Source organism: Alosa pseudoharengus, unplaced genomic scaffold (assembly GCF_046254945.1).
Source record: "Alosa pseudoharengus isolate Yale_2024_CS ecotype anadromous, Long Island Sound unplaced genomic scaffold, YU_APseudo_1.1 YU_APseudo_1.1_scf_19, whole genome shotgun sequence".
NCBI lineage: Eukaryota > Metazoa > Chordata > Actinopteri > Clupeiformes > Clupeidae > Alosa > Alosa pseudoharengus.
Window position 1 is genome coordinate 6,542,729 of NW_027468657.1, and position 9,256 is coordinate 6,551,984.

Genomic DNA, 9,256 nt, shown 5'->3' on the forward strand with positions numbered 1-9,256 from the left:
ACTGTCCTTTCCCTACTTCATTGTAAACTGGCTGCTAAAGAAAAAAAAAGGTATTTTGGAATGGCACAAATTTAGAAACCATGGGGGTGCACTATGTTCCCATGGCCACTTCATTTCTACAGTAAGGCTGGAAAAGAAGATATAGTTGGCTCAATATTGATCATATGTCCGTTTCATTATTTTTATTATTACCTAGCAGTGGTAAAAGTAGTCAATTGTTGTTTGTGTCAGATCGATCTAACAGTGCTATGAGACAACCCCATATTCTTTCCACGCAGAAGTCCAAGCAGTAACGTTAATCAAGGATCTTTGGTTTGCTCACTATCAATCTTTTGACATGATTTGCCAGCCTGGGGTTGGACTAGGACAGCCCAACTTTTCAAGGTTGGTTATCTGCTTTTTATCTCTGTTTTATTCAGAGACAACAACAAGCAACCGAGCAATTGATAACTTTAAGGTTATACTTTCCAGCAATATGGGCTAGCCTACTACCTTAGCCATCACAATAACTATTTTGGAAAAAACATTGGTAACGCTAACAGGATCACTGATGATAAAAAAACCGAGTGTAATTGTGACTACCTATTTTCAAAAAGGAATAAATGGCTAATGTTTATTTTGTGTTGTTTCAGATTGACCATGGAGATGACTGAGGAAGACAGCCTGAATATCGATGGGAACAGTGGAATTAACACGACTTAAACTTTGTCTGGGATTGCACTTCTACAGCCAGGTTGTTGAATAAAAAAATAATTAGACACTTATGTGTAAAGTTTTTGTTACCTCCCTCGATCTTGTTTGTAGCCTAGCTTATGTTTATCAGTTGAGCTGTTGGGAAAACGTTACGAACTTTAGCCTGGGTGAACCTATAACGAACCTGTTAGCAAATGTGTAGCAAACAGATTTTTCAGGATAATTAGGCCTAATTACCAATCACATTTCACATGTCAAATAAAGCCAGCTGATGTCTGATAAACGGGTCCGTACCACACACAATAAGCGGACCCGTATTGCATATGATAAGCAGATCTGGAACACGTCAGTAACACAGACTACCATACGGAACTGGGCCAGTCTTAGCCCTTATTGGTACCAGATCCGTCAAACGGATCCAGACCAATTTTGGACCGATGTGCGTTTGGACGCCGGATCAGGTCCATTATGCAGATCCGTGCCGGACGTTGAGGTAGGTGTGGCCCAGTTCCGTCCCAGTGTATGTTTGCTATCTGGGATACTATTAAAAACGATCATTAGTGGTCAGCTACACCGTGCACCGTGTGTGTGTGTGTGTTCACATTGGATAATAATTGTGTGTGTGTGTGTGTGTGTGTGTGTGTTCATATTGGATAATAACTCAAATGACCTCCGGCTCACTGCAGAACTATCAAACCAGGAGCTGACACACTGTCTTTTTTCTCTCCCTCTCTCCCACATCACCCACATCTCTCCTCTCTCCTCCCCTCTCTCTCTCCCACATCTCTCCTCTCTCCCTCTCTCCTCTCCTCTCCTTTCCTTTCTCTCCTCTCTTCCCCCTCTCTCCCCTCTCCTCCCTCCCTCTCTTCTCCTCTCCCCTCTTCTCTCCCTCTCTCCTCTCCTCTCCTCTCTCCCTCTCTCCTCTCCTCTCTCTCTCCCACATCTCTCCTCTCTCCCTCTCTCCTCTCCTCTCTCTCTCCCACATCTCTCCTCTCCTCTCTCTCCTCTCCTCTCTCTCTCCTCTCCTCTCTCTCCCACATCTCTTCTCTCCTCTCTCCCTCTCTTCTCCTCTCTTTATCACACACATCTCTCCTCTCTATGTTTCTCCTCTCTCTCCCTCTCTCCTTTCTCTTTCTCACTTGTTGTCTCTCCTCTGCTCTCTTCTGTTTTTCTAACCTGTCTTCCTTAGAGGGGACATGATTCATAAGAGAACATGCTTCTGACCCCCCCCCCCCCCCCCCCACACACACACACACACACACAAACACACATTCTTCAGGCAGAGTGGGTATTATTTTTAGACCTGCTCAATATGATGGTAGTCTTCTTCAACAGGCTGCACCCAGGGCCGTTTCAAGGAATTTGGGGGCCCCAAGCAAAATGGACATGGAGGCCCCCACCCACCCACCGCACGCAAAGCCTACAGGAACCACAGCATAGCCATACAGTTTAAATTCACCCACACTTTATATAAATAAAAAATGTTGACAGTGCAAATACTGCTGTTGCATATATGCTGTGCATTAGTTTTGAACATTTTGAACATTTGCAAAAACACCACCGTACCATAAAATCCAATGTCAGCTTCTTCCTCATGAATGGAGGATGAAGTTGATGGTGTACCTGGGAAAATAATTGAAAAAAAATTTACCTGTGAAGTACGTTTGACCATTTCACTGTTAGCATATTGGAAATGGTCATTAACAGCTCAGCGAGAGAAATTCACTCTACCTTCATCAGTGGAGGTATCCTTAGGAAGAGCCTGAGGGCTGAGAAATTTAAGCAAAAAACCTTGAGGGAGAAAGAAAAGATATGTTAGCATTTCCATATTTTGATATTTAGAAGGGATGCAGCTGCTTTCACAACTACCAATGCTTACTGTAAAAACATCCCAAGCTAATGTTATACATTGACCCAGGCCTACTTGTATCTTAACATAGCATTTAAGCATTCTGCTGTTTGAGAATTAGACAGACGCACCTGATGCTTTAAAGAGAGTAAACAGCTGGCGTGCATGAATACTACTAGACATGAATGTTCCAGTCTGCTTTCATGCACGGGATTTATCGTGTGGTTTTCCTAACCCCCATTTGGTAAATAGATTATCACGGTCGATTAGTAGCCTATAGCAGAGAAGCTATGCCACCTTCATCAAAACCTATTACAAAGCTATAGCAATGTTATGTCATTAAATACGATAAACAGTGATTCTGGAACAGATCTGCGTCTTCCTTATCCCGTTAATAAACATATTAGAGTATGTAACCATATTCCGTCCGTTCGAAAAAAAAAGTTGCGCTAACTGTTCTAGTTTGTTACAAGCAGCATGGGCCGTCAGGCAGGTAGTTAACATAAAAAATGTTTTTGCTAGGCTAGCCTTCCTGCTGCGACATTACACCATTTGTACAAGACAAGTAGAGCTATTTTATCCAGTGTAATTTATCACTTACCACTATCTTGTTTTTTCTTGTCATCCTCTTCCTTTCTCTTCTTTCTTTTCTGGCTTCCGGACGCATAACTCCGCTTTATTATGACTGCCGAGGTTTTATATTTTCCCGGCAGCAGAGATCACAAACTTGGCTGGCTGGCTGCTGTCAGCGACTACTGAGAGGGGCCCCCTTGAGGGGGATCCCGGTATTGCCGGTAACAGTGTCGTTGCACTTTACTGCATTGACTATCAAAGGGGCGCTCACAGTTTGTCGTTGCATTTTATTCTTAACCAGTCGTTGTCTTGGGGCCCCTGGCCAGCTCGGGGCCCCAAGCAATTGCTTGGTTTGCTTGCCTTCTAGCGACGGGCCTGGCTGCACCTAGTAGAGTAGAGAGGAGAGAAGAGAGGAGAGGAGATGAGAGGAGAGGCGAGGAGAGGAGAGGGGAGGAAAGGAGAGGTGATGAGAGGAGAAGAGTGGAGAAGAGAGGGTGGGAGAAGAGAGTAGAGGAGAGGGGAGTCTATGAGTCCCAAACACGCAGAGTTTTTCTGGGACATACTTATCGGTACATCTGAAGAAAAATAGCACAGATGGAACTCTAGTTCTCTGCTACAATCTGAGTCTATCTTCGTCTTCCCACAGATTTTGTAAATGACAGAACATGACTTTCACCATTATCTGAGCCTATCCTATTCCCTCACTCTTTTTTTTATTAAGTACCCATTTGGTGTCCAGGAAGGACATTTCTCCAACCATCAGTATTGGGTAATTCTGGGCTATTTGAAAGAGAAGAACATGTCGACTTCCGGTCAGGTCACTGACAAGATGGCAGCATAGACCAACAGCTCCCGATTAGCGAAATTCTTTAAAAGCCCCTAAACCCCACATTTCTTTTATTAATAGAGTTGTAACATATTTACTGAGAGGGGCAATGGCGTCCACTAGGATAAAAGGCAAGAAAAATGTACAACAACCAAAGATACAAGGCGGGAAGAGACGAAGTCGTAGCTGTTCACCGCCTAGCCTTGAAGAAGACGGTGCCAAGGCTAGCCCTCAGGAGGAGGATGATGCAGTAGATTTGAGCTTGATTCTCAAAGAGCTAAGAGATTTCCGACGAGATAACAAGACTCAATTGGAAGACAAGTAGAAATAACAAGAACAAACACCAGGCTGGATGATGCTGAAGAACGGATTGTTAAGGCCGAGGACAGGATCCAAAACACGGAAGATGTATTGTCAGAAATGCTAAAGTTATAAGCCCAGATGGAAGCTAAACTCACAGAACAAGAGAGTTGCTCAAGGCGGGAAAATATTCGATTTTATGGAACAGAAGATGAGTTCCAGTCAGTGCTCGAATTCGTGGAAAAATTACTGGTGGAAAATCTCAATATTACTGACACGTCATCCCTGCTAATCGAGAGAGCTATTCGGGCGTTGGGATCACAACCACCGGCAGATGCTCCACCGAGATCTATCCTGGTGAAGTTCTCCAGCTTCAGAACAAAAGAAATGATACTCCCAGGAGCATGGAAAAAGAAAAGTTTGATCTGGAAGGAGAAGCGAATTAATTTGGACAATGACTACCCTCCGCGTATCCTGCAAAGGAGGAAAGAATATGCAAACGTTCGAAAGATTCTGAAAGATAGAGGCATCCAGTTCCAAACTATGTTTCCAGCCAGGCTAAAGGTGAAATATAAGGAGGGAGCCCAGATCTACGATACGGCACTCGAGGCTACACAAGACATGGCTCAGAGAGGCTACCCCGTCGACATCATCAGACCCCCGGAGACGTTGATGGAGCAACTGCAACAGCTGAGTTGGCGGAGAGCAGCGAGGTGACCCGGAGACCGAGCTCCCCGCTATAGAGAGAAGTTACAGATCTTCAGACGAAATCCCACACCCGCTAATACAGATAGTGGTTAGAATTCACACATTAGCGTATCTTGGAAATGACACGGTTCCTCCGGTTTGGTGAGTTTAGTCGTTTCATTGGTTAGAAAGAAATTAGTTTACTTTCCTAGTGACTTCATTAAAATGTAACGTTACATCGGGCAAGCATATGGACAATGGGACTTCACTGTGCTGTTACCTATAAGGGCTCTCCCTGTCAAGAAGGTGATTTTCCCTTAGTAGTGCCTATAACCAGCTGGCGTAATGTCATAAAAAAGACCACTATCTTGGAAGTACACTTAGTTCTTGTGTATGTCTTTGTTGTGTATTTGTTTTTAGTTTGGTTGTTCTTTACTGTTAAGGGGAAGCTTTTCACACATATGAAGGAATATGATTATCCAATAACCTAAATGCAAGGCATAAGAATAGTTTCTTACAATGTTAATGGATTAAATAACCCAGTTAAGAGAGGTAAAATCCTATCACAACTTAAGAAAGATAAAGCTCAGATAGCATACCTCCAAGAAACTCATCTTAATGATATTGAACATGCTAAACTAAATAGAATGGGCTTCAAACATGTTTACTCATCTTCCTACAAATTAGGACATAAAAGGGGGGTAGCCATACTACTATCAGGAGGGGTTAATAATGAGCACATATCAGAGTTCTCAGATCAAGCAGGCAGGTATATAATGATAATAGGAAAAATAGAGGGAACTCTAATCAGTCTTCTAAATGTATATGCTCCCCCTTGCAGCGATTGGATGGTTTATAGAAAAATATTTGATTTAATGACAACAAAAGCCCAAGGGGTAGTAATTGCTGGTGGAGCCTTTAACATACATTTGAATCCAAAGCTAGATGTCTCTAATGGGAGGCCATCATCAAAGCCCATTAACAGGAAGATGAATGCATTAATGAAGGACTTGGGTATTATAGATGTTTGGAGGAAAAATATATCCCACCAGTCGAGACTACACTTACTACTCCTCCCCTCACACATTATATTCTAGGATAGACTACTTCTTTATCTACAATAGAGACCTTCATATGATACAGAGATGTGACATAGGCCCAATGACACTCTCAGACCATAGTCCTGTTTTCATATCTGTGAGCTTCAACAGAAAACCTAGATCCACATTGTGGAGACTGAACTCAGATGTTCTGAATAATCCAGGAAAGGAGTACTTGAATATAGAAATTAAATCATACTTAGAACTAAATGATAATGGAGAGGTGACCCCAGTAATTGTTTAGGGCACGCTCAGGGATGGGCAGTATTTCTAATACATGTATTTAAAATACGTATTTCAAATTTAAAATACTATTTTGTAATTTGTATTTTATTGAGATGATGAAAATGCCTTCGTATTTTGTATCAAAATACTTCAGTGTTGTGTATTTTTTTATTTTCAAAATACTGCAAAATACTTTCTGTGAAACACTGTGATGACATCTATCTAACTATCTATACTGTAAAGCACGAAATCTCTGTCCCTGTCTGTTTGTGGCACCCTTGCATGGTCAAGCCCCTCTGCTCCAGTAGAGCGTTTATTTTCCTTTGCTGGACTGATTAACAGGCCCCATAGGCGTCGTCTGAATGCAATACTGTTTGGGAAGTTAGTTGTGCTTAAAGGCATCAACTGAGGAGACAGGACTAGCTAAGGTTACACACACTCCTTTGCTCACACAAGGACAGCACAAGGACAGGACTAGCTAAGGTTACACACACTCCTTTGCTCACACAAGGACAGCACCAGGACTTGAGTTCACAAGTTTATATTGCAACACTTGAGTTTGCTATTTTGCTATGTTCTCTGACCTGTGAAATATTTCAGTGCTATGGTAACTAAAGATACCTCAAACAAGGACATTTCCAATTTTGCACATTTTAAATAAGAAATGATTGATAATGTCATAATAATTGGCTTCTAATTGGCTTAACTGATTGGATGGTATTAATGTGACAACCTGATTTTTTATTTTTACTTTTTTTTGTATTTACATTGATAGAGGTTGTGCACACATCAGTTTCAAGTGTATACAAAATTAGATACATTTCTAAACTAGATGTACCGCAGAGCGGTACAAAATATGACCGCCGCCCAGTCCAGCACATTTTTTCCACAAAAATAAATCACGCTGAAAGGCCTATATGATTCTAACTGTCTCACTAAATTGCATTATCCACACGCAATTCTCACTGATATCTGCTAGACAACAAGTACCAAAACATGATTAGTTCATAGATTTCACATGTAAAATTAATTTTATACAACCCCACCTCCATCTTGCCTGTTCATAATTCTGAGAAATTCTTGAATTGTGTGCATGTGTGCATGTACATGTTTATGTTATGTGTGTGTGTGTGTGTGTGTGTGTGTGTGTGTGTGTGTGTGTGAGTGTGGTGTGTGTGTGTGTGTGAGTGTGGTGTGTGTGGGCTACAGATCAAAACGAAAAATTACGGTTCCATGCTATCCATGTGGGGGTACATGCCCACCAAGTTTTGTGTACCCCGGTCTTTGTGGTGGGCTACAGATCAAAACGAAAAATTACGGTTCCATGCTATCCATGTGGGGGTACATGCCCACCAAGTTTTGTGTACCCCGGTCTTTCAGTGTCCCGGGAATCCTTGTTGGTGTACGTCACTAAATGTACACATAAATTATTTTATTGTAAGGCCCCCCATGAACGAAAGTACACAAAACTTGGCATGCATTCGGAGGGTGTCATAATGATCCTACACTTTTAATTTCGTGCAGTTTTGACCTTGTCAGCCAGAGATATTGTGATGAAAACACCTAATTTTTTGCTTTTTCATTTTTAACTAGGTGGCGCTATACATAAAATAAGTGGTAATGGGATGGGTTGACATGCCCCCTTAAGACCAACATACATAAAAAAGGTGGACCTCCTAGGCCCTACGGTTATCGAGATATTCACAGAAAACTGAAAACTGCCAGTTGGTGTATAGTAACATAAATTTATTTATTGTGTGGCCCCCCATGAACGGAATTCAACGAAACTTGGCGTGCATACAGAGGGTGTCATAATGATCCTACACTTCCAATTTTGTACAGTTTTGACTTTGTTAGGTCACAGATACCTTCAATTACAACACCTCATTTTTACTTTTTTGTGTTTAACTAGGTGGCGCTATAAATGAAATGAGTGGTTATGGAATGGGTTGACATGACCCCTTGAGATCAACATACAAAAAAAAAATGGTCCTCCTAAACCCTACGGTTTTCGAGATATTCACAGAAAACTGTGTCTGCCCTACCCTCCTTTCGGGGGGTCCAGTCCAGCGGGGGGGCTACAGATCTGGAATAACGATGGTTCCATGCTATCCATATGGGGTTACATGCCCACCAAGTTTCGTGTACCCCGGTCTTTCAGTGTCCCGGGAATCATTGACGGAAATTTGGGCATGCGAAAAAGAAAAAAAAAAAAAAAGAAAAAAAAAAATCTGACTAAACCTATATGACCGCCGCTTCGCTGCGCGGCGGTCATAATAAGTCATCTATTTGGATTGTTTGTCTTTGAGTTATTGTCACTGATTCATTGTGGGCAATCTATCACACCAACTGGCTGGGAAGTGCAACAGTTGTGGAGTCGGCATAGCCTGTCGCTGCAAAACAGTAAATCTCCAAACTCAAAAACAGTAGACTAACAGTCAATAAAAGTGGGCTGTCAGAGCAGCACAAAATACTAAAAGCCATGCCGAGTGTCCTGTTTGCTCTTAATCTTTCCATCACATTTGGTGCCTCTGCCTAGCCACTTCATACATGTGTTAGAATTAGTTCTGTACTTTAAAGAACATTTTGAGCGATCACATAGCCTATGTTCAATGTTGCAATATTATCAGAAGGCCCTATGTGCAATTTGCTTTTGAGCAGGATCCTACAAGAATATTTCAAAATGAATGGAAAGACACAGTGATGAGATTTTGCACTCAGCTGTAGCCTAGGCCTGCTAGTGGTGAGTCTGTTATAGCCTATTTACTTGTATTGTAGCCTATGCAACTATTCTATTAAACACTGTGTGCTATAGTCTATTAAACACTATAGGCTATGACCGCTATGTTCTTGCACTATTTTCCCCCATTATATTGTTTCAGTTAGCCAAAAGGCTAGAAGGATGCTCTTTATTACATGGCAATTTTGGTAAAATAATTAATAAAAGTGAGGTGAGGTGCCCCCCCACCCGTTGTTCTCTGGCGCCGACCCTGGCAGAGGTTT

At 42.0% G+C, this 9,256-nt stretch overlaps 1 long non-coding RNA gene across 1 annotated transcript; it reads left to right on the plus strand.

Annotated features, from left to right (window-relative positions):
* Nucleotides 1–283: 283 nt before the first annotated feature.
* Nucleotides 284–720, plus strand: LOC143133022 (uncharacterized). The gene is made up of 2 exons (XR_012988408.1): nucleotides 284–384; nucleotides 633–720. It is a non-coding gene; the product is annotated as an uncharacterized LOC143133022 (long non-coding RNA).
* The last annotated feature ends 8,536 nt before the right edge of the window (nucleotides 721–9,256 follow it).